The sequence below is a fragment of the Anas platyrhynchos genome, chromosome 21 (genome assembly GCF_047663525.1).
Source record: "Anas platyrhynchos isolate ZD024472 breed Pekin duck chromosome 21, IASCAAS_PekinDuck_T2T, whole genome shotgun sequence".
Taxonomy (NCBI): domain Eukaryota; kingdom Metazoa; phylum Chordata; class Aves; order Anseriformes; family Anatidae; genus Anas; species Anas platyrhynchos.
This window is the reverse complement of record NC_092607.1, coordinates 3,111,649-3,122,609: the sequence shown is the minus strand read 5'-3', so window position 1 is coordinate 3,122,609 and position 10,961 is coordinate 3,111,649. Positions and strand designations below refer to the sequence as shown.

At 48.8% G+C, this 10,961-nt stretch overlaps 1 long non-coding RNA gene across 3 annotated transcripts; it reads right to left on the bottom strand.

Moving 5' to 3' along the window:
• Nucleotides 1–2,491: 2,491 nt before the first annotated feature.
• LOC106015310 (uncharacterized) lies at nucleotides 2,492–9,258 on the bottom strand. 3 transcript variants are annotated; one of them, XR_005260514.2, is made up of 6 exons: nucleotides 5,214–9,258; nucleotides 4,453–4,587; nucleotides 3,881–4,108; nucleotides 3,684–3,781; nucleotides 2,720–3,145; nucleotides 2,492–2,618 (listed from the first exon to the last, which is right to left on the bottom strand). It is a non-coding gene; the product is annotated as an uncharacterized lncRNA (long non-coding RNA). The 3 variants fall into 3 exon arrangements; XR_002399544.4 differs by lacking the exon at nucleotides 2,492–2,618 and having other exon boundaries at nucleotides 3,008–3,145; nucleotides 5,214–7,975; nucleotides 8,185–9,256; XR_002399543.4 differs by lacking the exon at nucleotides 2,492–2,618 and having other exon boundaries at nucleotides 3,008–3,145; nucleotides 5,214–7,975; nucleotides 8,349–9,255.
• Nucleotides 9,259–10,961: the final 1,703 nt, after the last annotated feature.

Below are 10,961 nucleotides of genomic sequence, written 5' to 3'. Positions count from 1 at the left end.
GGCACAGGGGCGCTGCTGTCCCCTGCACCCTATGCTGGGGCCGGGGGCAGACCCTTTATTCTCCCTGCTTGTGCTGTGCAGGCAGAGCTGGCACAGGGCTGGCAGCCACCTGTAACAAGTTACCTAACACCCAGCTTTAAGCAGGGAATTCAGTAAGGCAATTTGACCTGCTGTATTATTCAGCAGCTGGGGATTTATCAGGCTCCGGGGGCCTGGAGGTTCCTACTTGTCATCCCAGCACCTGTCAGGAGGGAGGGCAGCGGAGCCAGGGCCTTTGGCTGGTTCTTGCCGTGGTGGTGCAGTGACCACTTGGAGGGGTGACCAAGTACTAGGCACTCAGCACCCAGATGCTGGGGATTGCATGTGGCCCTGTGGCTGTTTACACCCTTGAGCAGTGCACATTTACAGCCCTGGGGACTGTGCCATGCCAGCCCCATGCTGCCTGCAGGCAGAGCCAGGGCTCCAAGGCAGCAAGGCTGCTGCTGAGTCCAGGCAGCTCTGTGGAACTCCAGTGCTGAGCAGAAGACACGGATGGGGAGGACTGGAACTAGATAAACATTGCAAACCCAGCAGTGTTTGCCACCAGAGGTCACAGGTAATGCTCCTCACTCCAGCTTGGAGGCAGCCTGGGTGCTCTAAGCAGTTGGAGAAGCAGCCTGCCAGCAGGCAGCAGGGAGCCCTTGCCTGCTCCAGGGGCAGCGGTGCTGGGAAAGAGCAGTAGGGGGAACAGGGAGCTCGGCTCCTGCTGCAAGAGACTGTGCTGGCACGGCTGCTTCAGGAAAGGCTTTTGGCAACAGGACACTCAGCAGCACAGCTAGCAGCCGGGGCTGCTCACGAGCTCCCTGTTCCAGTCCCTGGCAGCACCTTCCCTGCGTGGTCAAAGCAAACACAGCCAGCGCTGCAAGGAAAATCCAGCCAGGTCCCTGGGTGGCTCCCTGCATGCTGGAGGGGCTCTGTGGGGCAGCAGGGGGGCCTCTGGGTCTGTGCTTTCCAACCATCACCTCCCCCCAGTGGCAGCAGCTCGGGGTGGGCGAAACATCCACAGCTCTTGCATGCCCTTGTCACTGCCCAGTTTCCATTTAGACACACAGCTCAGCCCCCAGCTACAATCTCCTTTGGGGTCTAGTGCTGGAGTGATGCCATCCCAAAGCGTGGCTGGTTTTCCCAGGATAATGAGAGTAAGAACAGCTCCGCTCTTCAATCAGTGAGCCTGAAAGGACTCTGCAGCCAGCCAGCAGTTTCAGATGGTTCCTGGGAGGCAAATACCACGATATCCCCTTTTATACCGAGGGAAATTGAGACAGAGGAGGATTAAAGCAACCTGACAAAAGCTGTGTGGGGTGGGGGATGAATGAGCAGCCAAATGTACTCTAAATCCTAGGAGAGATCCTTCAGTGATCGTGGCCAAGATGCTTTGCCTCCTCGCTGCCACGTGCAGCTGATGGGGGGGGCACACTTCTCGGCAGAGACTCAGGTACCTCGGCAAGAATAAAGCTGATGGTGTTACTCAATATTTTAAGCTTTTTCTTGTTCATCTTTTATGAAGAACTTGCAGCAAATGGGCAAGTTTTGAAAACCCTGCATGATGCCAGCCCTTCTTGGCCATTCCCTGTTCTCATTTCTCCTCTTCCTTCCTGTTGTGCCACCCGACAGCAACAAATGCTGGAGCTGCAAGGAGGTTGGAAAGCCCCATGTCTGTGGCTGCAAAGTAACACAGGGGATGGCCCTCACATCTGATTTCAAGCAAGTATTAATGATATGGCTTGTGCCAGTGGGACAGGCTACCCTGGGCAGGTCCCCCAGGCAAGGCTGGGCTTCTCGTGCCACCGAGGGCTGGCTCCTTGAGCTCCAGAGAGCTGCCATTTCGGTGACAGCCAGTTGCAGCTGCAGGAGTACCATGAATTGCCTGTGGGGAGGGTCACTTCCAGCCTTTCTTGGGTTATTTTGCATCTGTAATGCATATTTAATAAAATACATTTTAATTTGCAGGATTACGAAGATCGTTTTAAAGCAGCTTATCTAACACTGTTCTCCTTCCCTGTTTTTCCCTGCAGTGTTTGTGGGTGATACAGAAGGCTGCAATAAACCATTCTCGAAGGCTGGCTTGGATTAAACTTCTTCACATGGGACTGCACCACTCCCCATGAATTGCAATGAGCTCTTCTAAACCTTCCCTTCTGCTGTAGGCACGAGTGCTGCAGGGGAATAACACCCAAAGCTCCCAACCAGACAGAACAAACAGGAGGTAAGCTTACAACATGAAAACTGCGATATCACACTGAAAGTGCAGCTCTGTTCCCTGAGACTCAGGGGGAGAGGAGGGTGCTGAGCGGAGCCGCAATGCTCGATGGAAGGTACTGCAGGTCCATGTTTTGGGACTGGCCACAGGACAGGGAAGTGCCAGCAGTAGAACAAGGCATTATTTGGAGTTGATGGGGAGAAAATGCTGAGGATGGAGCTCTTAGGATCACCTTTCTTGATGCTTGCATGGCCCCTCACTGAGGATGCAGGGAGGTTTCTTCTCCCCCTCGGGGTTTGCAGCCACGGGCCCTTTCTTAAAGGCAATTTCTTGTGATTCTTCTTTTGATGCTTTGTTTACTGTTCAAGTTGTTTTTCAGCTGGAAATAGAGAGTAAAGCAGATTCTTAATTATTTTATTTTTTTTTTAAATACCCCAACAATGAGAATTTGTCCAGAGAGCAGAGACCCCTGCTCAACACCTTCAGCATAAGGAGAATCTCATTCATTGTCTTCGAATTTAGGTACCAGCACTCCCCAGAGCCTTGCAGCAAAACCTTTAATAAAACATCCCTGCTCTGTTGAGAAAGTCGTTTTTCAGGGTGATTAAATATCTAAAAAGTAGAGTGGTTTAGAAACGGAGATTTACTGTCATCTCTGATCTCCTAGCAATGGAGTGCTGTGAAAAACATTTTGTTGTCCAATCTCCTCATGATAACGCAGAATTAAGAGTTTTGGTGAATGCTTTGTTTGTTTGTTTGTTTGTTTGTTGCAAAAAGCAATTGCAGTGCAGCTTTCCTACAGAACCCATTAGCTTCCTTCTGCGAGGAGGGCAGAGGATCTGGCTGGAAGTCACCACCTGTATTCTCACCAGGCCTGGAGGGATGTTCAGCAGGACTCATCTGCACCTGTGGAGGACAAATTAACATCACCTGTTTGTAAGGAGATGTCCTGTTTGACCTAGGTCATAGCCGTCACCAGCTGGGGACAGTCACCATGCTTGGGAGCATTTCTGCACCAGGGCCACTCCTGCCCTCATGTCCTTCATCCTCCTCCTCCTCCTCCTGTCAGACTGCAAGCTTCTGGCACTCCCCTTCCTATGACACCTGGCAAACGAGGCTGCCCTCCCTGCCCCTTGCAATTAGATCAGGCCACTGCAGCAAGTAAAGCGTTAACAATAACAGACCTGCCTCAAGATTACCATAATGGAGATTTCTATTTCAAAAGAGGTGTCAGCTACCTGCCTTTGTCTTTTTCTGTACATTAAATATTGAATATCCAGCCAGTATAATGCAAAACTTAAAAGACCTTGAGTTCAAGCCGTTATGCCCCAGTAAATCAGAAACTCCCAGCAAACTCCCAAGCTTCTCACCCACTGTCAGGTTTGAAGAACAAGCAGCCATTGCCCATGGGTGCTTGCTGGATGTTTCTCCAGCCCTCACTCACCTTCTGTATCACCCTGTGTGATGGGGGATGCCAGGAAGGTGGAGATGCTCTCACCAGTTTCCTTGGGCTCCTTTGCCCAGAAATGAGAAGGTGGTTCTCTGTCCAAATCAATAAAAGAGGTTAATTAAATTCCTCTGTACAGCAGCAGACAACAACCTCCTCCCCAGTCACTGTGTGTGTGTGCAATCTTTGCTCACCTTGTCCAGACCTGTCTCTGGTTAAAAGTGCACTGGTTTTTGGGGTTCCACATGTGGCTGCATAGTCCTTCCCTGCCCTGTGCTTTGCTGCTGTGTACCAACAGCCATGGATAGCAGCAGCTCAAGGAGCTGAGCAAGTCCCCAGGGTTCGTGCTGCCTCCAAGAGGAAACGCCCAGGCTGCCAGCAGCTGCTGTCCCACTTAGAGAAGCTAATAGCCCCCAGGAATGCTGCAGACAAGGGATTCAAATAAAGATGCCTCATAAAAAGCACGGTTTTCAAGTACTGTACTCAGTAATAAAAACTAAATTAGCTTAAAACTTGCGTAACAATGGCTTGCAGATAGCTTGGCTCTCCTGCTGCCCCAGCACTGGCTGCTGGCAGCTCCCTCCTGCCTCTGGTCCCCTATGGCCACCAAAACTCCCCTAAAAAGCCATGTGAAGGTACCCCTGGGACTTGTGTCCCACTGCAGCCATGCTGAGAGCCCAAGTAAGGTTGCACAGAGACAATATGTCCTGACAGTTCCAGACACTGAGCAGGTAACACTGGGGACGCTGCTCCTGGGGTCACTTACCAAGCCTGCCACTTGCATCTGTGTGTGCCCAGAGGGAGTGCTGCATTTTTTGGTGTGCTCCAGAGTTCTTGCTGCAGTCAGAATCAGCACTGTGAATAGCAGCCCTTGCTGTCTGTTCTTAAAGCATCAATCTTCCTGGATTTTAATTTAGTAAACCAAGACAGATCAGTTAAATTTTGTAAGAAAACAGCTAAAACAAGTGTTCCTTATGGGAAAAAAAATAATTAGGGTAGGAACAAGCACAAACAAGCAGCAACATCTAGGGAACCATCCCAGGAACTTCAATACAGAGTTTTACAAGTCTGTGCAGTGTGGTCTGAGGTGGAGTCTCCCAGCTTTTTCCTTGATCTGGGAAACGTGGTGCTCCAGCATTAATAATGGACAAAAGCACATTTTTTATCCAGCCAGAGGAACTGACTTTGTAGATACAAGCAAATCTGTTGGCCTGCTTTGTGCCATGGTGCTCACAGTTTCCATGTTTAAACGCAGCCCTTCCAGACCCTGAAGGAGCTCCCCAAAAGAGCAAGGTGCCAGCAGGAACGCTGCAGCCCAGAGATGTGCAGGTGCCCTGGGTCAGCACTGCATGGGCTGGGAGCTCTAAGTCTAACAGGATATTTTTTCCAGCAGGTAAATATTGCAGCAATATTCGCACACATAGTGGTGATGCTGAGTCACCCCAGAGCATCTTGTCCTCAGTCCCCCCTTGTGACATTGCCATCAAGGAACATCACCCCTCTGCCTGGGTGAGTGTGCAAACCTACCTGACAGCTACTTTTTCCCCTGAAATGTGTCTCTGTGATGCAGCTCACTTTGGCACACCCGATGTTCAGTACCTAGAAAGGATCCTGGGGCCCCCAGGCACCCAGTGCCATGCAGCACTGAAGCTGCAGGTTCACAGCTTCACAGCAGGCGTACAGCACTGGCATTCTGAGTGCCATTTTCTGCTGCCAGTTCTCCACCCCAACGGACTGATCAGTGCACTTGTTGGGTTTGAAGCCAGCCCTGTAGCAATTGTGAACAACCTTACAGAGAAGCAGAAGATGAAAGGCAAGTCCGTGATGTTTTACTGAGTTTTCAATTCATGTTTAGCCATGATATCCTTTTCTGGCTGTAACGTCCCAAAGACAAATCTTCCGTTGTTAAAACCTAGGATTTGTAACCTCAGGTCTTTCTGCTCCAAATCAGAAGAGGTCAACAGGAGGAAAATAAATCTGAGAACAGAAAACAGCTGGTTTACAAGAGCAGCCTCCTACGGCTGCATTTAACAGGTGCATCTGATGCCTGATGCACCAGAGTTCTTTTGTACTCAGGTTTTGTCACAATTAACACTGCTCAGGTTGGAATTTTCCATGCTGATTATTGGGCTCTAAGTAGGAATCAAAGACAATCTCAGGAAAATTAGCCATTTTCAGTGACTGAATCAAGAGAAAAGTATCCAATATTAACAGAGACAGGACTGTTATTAAGAGGGAAAAAAAAAATAAAAAGAAAAGAAAAAAAGAAACTTGATCCAGATTGCACTTCTTCACAGAGGAACAAAGGAGAAGAACTAGGATTTTATGGGAAAACCTTAAATTCAGCAAATCAGATCAATCAGTCACTTGGTTTTGTGGTCCGAATACCCTTCTAATATAATAAGCTAACAATGAAATTACAACAGTTTAGCTAACAGAATGAAACTATGCTACAGCAAAGTCAGGAACCTGGGAGCTTTCCCACTACATTGCACCAGTAAATAATTCCTGTAGTTTGGGGACTCTGGTTCCTAATCTATGGCATAAAACCCCATATTTAATTAAGAAGTGTGAATTTCTAAAAGAACCTGTGCAGAACGCCGAGGAATGAACAACCTTAACAGGTAGTTTTGGTGTGTAATCACACACTGGAGACACCAAAGGCACTCGGTCAGTTTTATAGACAGTGATTTTGCCCAGCCTAAGGGGGTTCAGCACTGTGGAGGAGGGCAAAGGAGGTTCGGGTGGGTGCACAGGAGATGCCCCTTGGCTGGGTGCACACAAATTGCAGCAGGATGAGGGCATCGCTCCGCAGGCTCACTGCACACTGCAGGGTGCTCCTGCCTGCCTGTGCCTCTGCAGCACGCACGCTCGCTCCTGCTTCCCACGGCATGCTGCGGTACTGAGACGCTCCTCTTGCCTAGAGATCTGCTTTCCCTGCACCATTCACACCAAGGAATCTGTTGGGTTTAAATTCCTGATGGCAGCAATGTCCTGGCCCAGCCTTTTGGTCCGGTGCTGGTGCAAGCAGCTCCTGCGTGGCACACAGCACACATTCATTGACCCTTTGCACTCTGCTGGTGCTCAGGGAGATGGGACAGCAGCAGGGTGTCACAGGAAGAAAGATCCCAGAGGTAACAGTCCTCTACACAGCATTTACAAAGGGAAAAAAAAAAAAAAAAAAGGGAAACCAGTAAAAACAATGGGGATGTGTCCCAGCACAGAGCAGGCAGAGCTCTCCCGGCAGCAGAGTGCGACCCAGGGCACATGCAGAGTTGCTGCAGCTCCCAGGCTGGCAGCAGGGAGCAGCTGATGTCCTTTCTATCCCCTGTAATAACTTGGACTTCATGATAACATGAGTGTTCTCAGTTCACCAATCAAGTGGTTAACGAGGCTGTTAACATGGACATTTAGTGCTGGTCTCATTTGGACTAGCTTCAGCTTCCAAGAGCTAGATCTCAGCCCCTCCTTACTGCTCAAAACAGTGCCGTCTCCTCCCAGAAACCTCTTCGGGTGTATACTTACAGCCTGTGAAAGACCACAAAGCCCCTAAAACATTTCCCATCAGCACAGCATTGTCAGGAGAGAACCCATTTCATGCTGGGAAAGTCAGGAGCTCTGGTTCACAGCCACAGAAGGAAGTCACAGACCTCAACACCAGGGGCAGCAGTGGCTGGCAGCCCTGGTAAGAGACATCTCTGCCCTGCAGGAACAGCCTGGAAAGCATGAGCATGACCTTCCTGCACAGCGTGCCGGCATGGGGAGCCCGGCTGGGGCCACACAACAACCAGGATACTCACTTCATCCCTAGCCTTTGCTGCAAAAATGGGGCATCTCCTCCAGGAGCTGCAGGAATTAAGTGATTTCCAGCCTTGCTAGTGGATTCTTTATTCCAGTCCAACCCATCTGAGGATTTTCACCGAGCTCAACCAGTACTTGGAGCCCACCCACAGAGCTGTGAATGGCGCAGGACCCAACCCACTATCAGTGGGTCTCTGCCTCAAACACTGCACGTAGCAGGGCTTATAAAACCATAAAGCCGGCACATTTCTGGCCTTTGGGGCTCCATCAGGTTGCATGCAGAAGGAAGCCAAGCCCGTTTGTTGCTGTGTTACAGATGAAAGGACAGCAAGGGTATGGGGAAGAACCACATCTATATTTAAGGATTCCTCCAGTCGCTATGGTGACAGGGATTCCAGCCACCACCAGGATGCTCCGCTCGCCTCCTGCTGTCTCCTCGACAGAGCCCAACTCTGCAGAAGTCACTGGCCTCTTGCCTGGTGCTTGGGCTGAAGGGGAGACAAAAAACACAGCTCATCCTTTCACAGAAAGCTTTTTCCTCCAGAGGTGGAAAGCAATGGAGAACAGCCTGAGTAGGCATGCCTACAGCTGCAGGCACTGGAAGCCAAGCTAAGCAGCAGGAAGGCTCACACCCCCTCAGTTTGTGGGTTGCTTGGAGCCCCCATGGGCTGGGAGTCACCAGCAACACCAACCACACCTGGCATGTCCCCAGAGAAGATGACCACATAGCTCCCAATGTGTTCACTGGCTTGCATGCAGACCAGCAGCAGTGTGCTCCTTGTGCTGCTCACCCAGGCTCACTTCCCTTTGTCTGACTGGTCAAAGCCTGCATTTCATCCACGCCTCTGTCTGTGTACTTACAAGGTCCTCATCTCCATGGTACCCAAATCTCAAGGGTTGCCAGGACATTGTATTTGCCTTTATTATTTTTTTTTTTCAGCTATCTTGCTGGAATTTATAAACAGCAGAGTTGTATGTAAGACACATGAAGTAAACCTTCCCTCTCCTGTTGCTAAAGGCTCAGCTGTTATCCTGCATCCAATTTTGGGCACTGGTCATCAAGAATGATGGGGCTCAGCTGGCAAGAGCCCAGAGGGCAGCAACAGGAGTGACCAGAGATGTAGAGACAGCCTCTAAGGAGAGATGGAGAGAAGGGGTTCCATTCACTCATGGAAATGGAAAAGAGTAGGAATGAGGATGACAGTTTTCAGTTCCAAAAAAGGCTCCTGTAGAGGACTAAGGGCTTGCTTTCCTTATCTGCTGGGAATCAGACAAAAATAGCAGGACAGGAGAATTAGGATGGCTGTTAGGAGATATTCCTCTTCAGGGAGCCTCTGCTGCCCTCTGGGGCTGCTGCTTCACGCCCCAATGGTGCAGTGCAAGCTGCAGCCCGAGCAGTCCCATTCATAGCCCTTGCTCAGCCACAGTGCTCAGCCCGGGACAGCATGGGTGGGAGCAAGGGTCCCAACCACCCTATGGGGAGCCCAGTGCTGCCCGATCATCTGGGAACCATCTCCTCCCCTTTTGTACTGGTGGCGATTCTGAGGGTGACCACTAGAGAGTTGTGTCCTGTGATGTGTGTCAAGGAAAACAGAGCTGCTATTTTTAATCCTAAGGCCTTCAGGTGAAAACTGCAGATTTCAAATGACTCCCAGCATCAGCTGGGTGCTTTTTGTTGTGAAGAAACATTGACAAGGGTCCCCACATTGCTGCAGGCAGGTTAGGAAAAAGTCTGACTTTGTAGTTCAGAAAATGATTTGAATTGCAAATATACCAATAAATAAATAATTGTTAGCTAAAACAGAAAATTAAATAGATTTTTAAAAATAATAATAAATTAATTAAAATTATCACCAAAGGGGGGAAAAATTAAATAAATAAAAAATAAATTTAAAAAACAAACAAAACAACAAAAAAAAACCAACAGTGACTTTGTCTGAAATAGCCTTTTTATGTTATTGGCTCACAACCTTTACTGGTTTGGGTAACTTCCTATTCCAATTCCAAATGAGAAGGAAAAGAAACAAGTCAAAGCCCCAAAGTCTGCATCTACCCAACTCTATCCAAAACCTTACTCCTGACTGTGCCCTATCTTGGGGGCTGTGATTTCTTCCAGGAGGTGGCTCAGCACAGAGTAACCCTTGACCCTGCCATAGCACAACTACTAACTTGAACAATCTCCTACACTGTCCAAAAGGTTTCATTTCTGGTAATTCCGATTATAGTAAATAAAGGCTCAGAAGACTGTTACCAGGAACTGAAGGGCACTAAGAGCTGCCCCAGCCCAGAACAGCCAAACCACCTGGCTTCTCCTGGCCACATCCCTGTCTCTGCCTTGCAGCTTCTCCTGCCTATTTCGAGCTGCTCTTCCTGACTCACCTTGAGCTGCTGCCACAGCTGCAGGACGCTTTTGGAGAAAGAGGAGAAGCCAAAACGCTGCAGGGATTACCCTAAAAATAAACACCCCAAAGGAATCAGAGCTAATAAGACAAGTTGGAACCAGCAGAATCCCCACACAGCGCAAATGCCAAAACACAAATCAGCATCAACACTGCTGGCATGACAAATGCCACCGGTCTGGTGCACAAGCAGCAGGGTGGCCGTGGAGTTCATTAATTGCAAATTTGAGGCAGGCTGTTTGAATATTTGGGACCATCTATACCAAGATCCCTGAGCACAAGCAGTACTTGATTTTTAGGAGCTTGGATCAGTAGCACCATGCCCTGTGACCTTTAGAAACTGCTGGTTGTGGTTGCAGTGCCAAGCACTGCTGCAGTCCACAGATCAGCCTCTTCAGAGCAAAAAAAAAACAATTATTGCAGTGTAAAAGCATGAACATGGGTTGTGGCATGAAGTCCAACAGCAGCACCAGCATCTGATCAGCCAGCTCTGGGTATTTCTGTTCTTGTTAATAAAGAAATGAAATTGTGATGATTAAGTGGAAGCAGAATAGCATTGTTATCAATACGGTGTGCTTGTGCAGCACATTAAACCCAAGTAATTTAAATAGCAGAGCATATCATATAAATAATTCATCCTCTTTTGGTAAGCACAATGCCACCTTAGCTGCCTAAATTTTCAAGGAGGGGGATGCTTTTTTAGTTAAAATATAGGCTTATATAGATGTATGTGGGCCTTTAATTATTCATGCTTCAAGCAAACATTCTTGGTCATGCATTAGAAAGAAAAGGTATCTCTTCTTTCTGTAGATTACACTCAAACCACTGGAGATGTGAAAGAACTGAGCAAGTTTGTCCTGGGATGAGAGTCAGTCCCCACACAGCACAATGTCACCTGGGAAGAAGCATTTGCTGAGGTCAGGCCAAAAAAAGAACAAAGTGATAGTCAACTCGATGCCGAATCAATCTCCTCCAGTGACTGTCCTGAAGCAGATTCTCCCCAGCAGGGAGGTTACTACAGGGTTATTACAAAGGTGGATAACAAATGCAGACAATTCAAAAGAGTTACATGCTC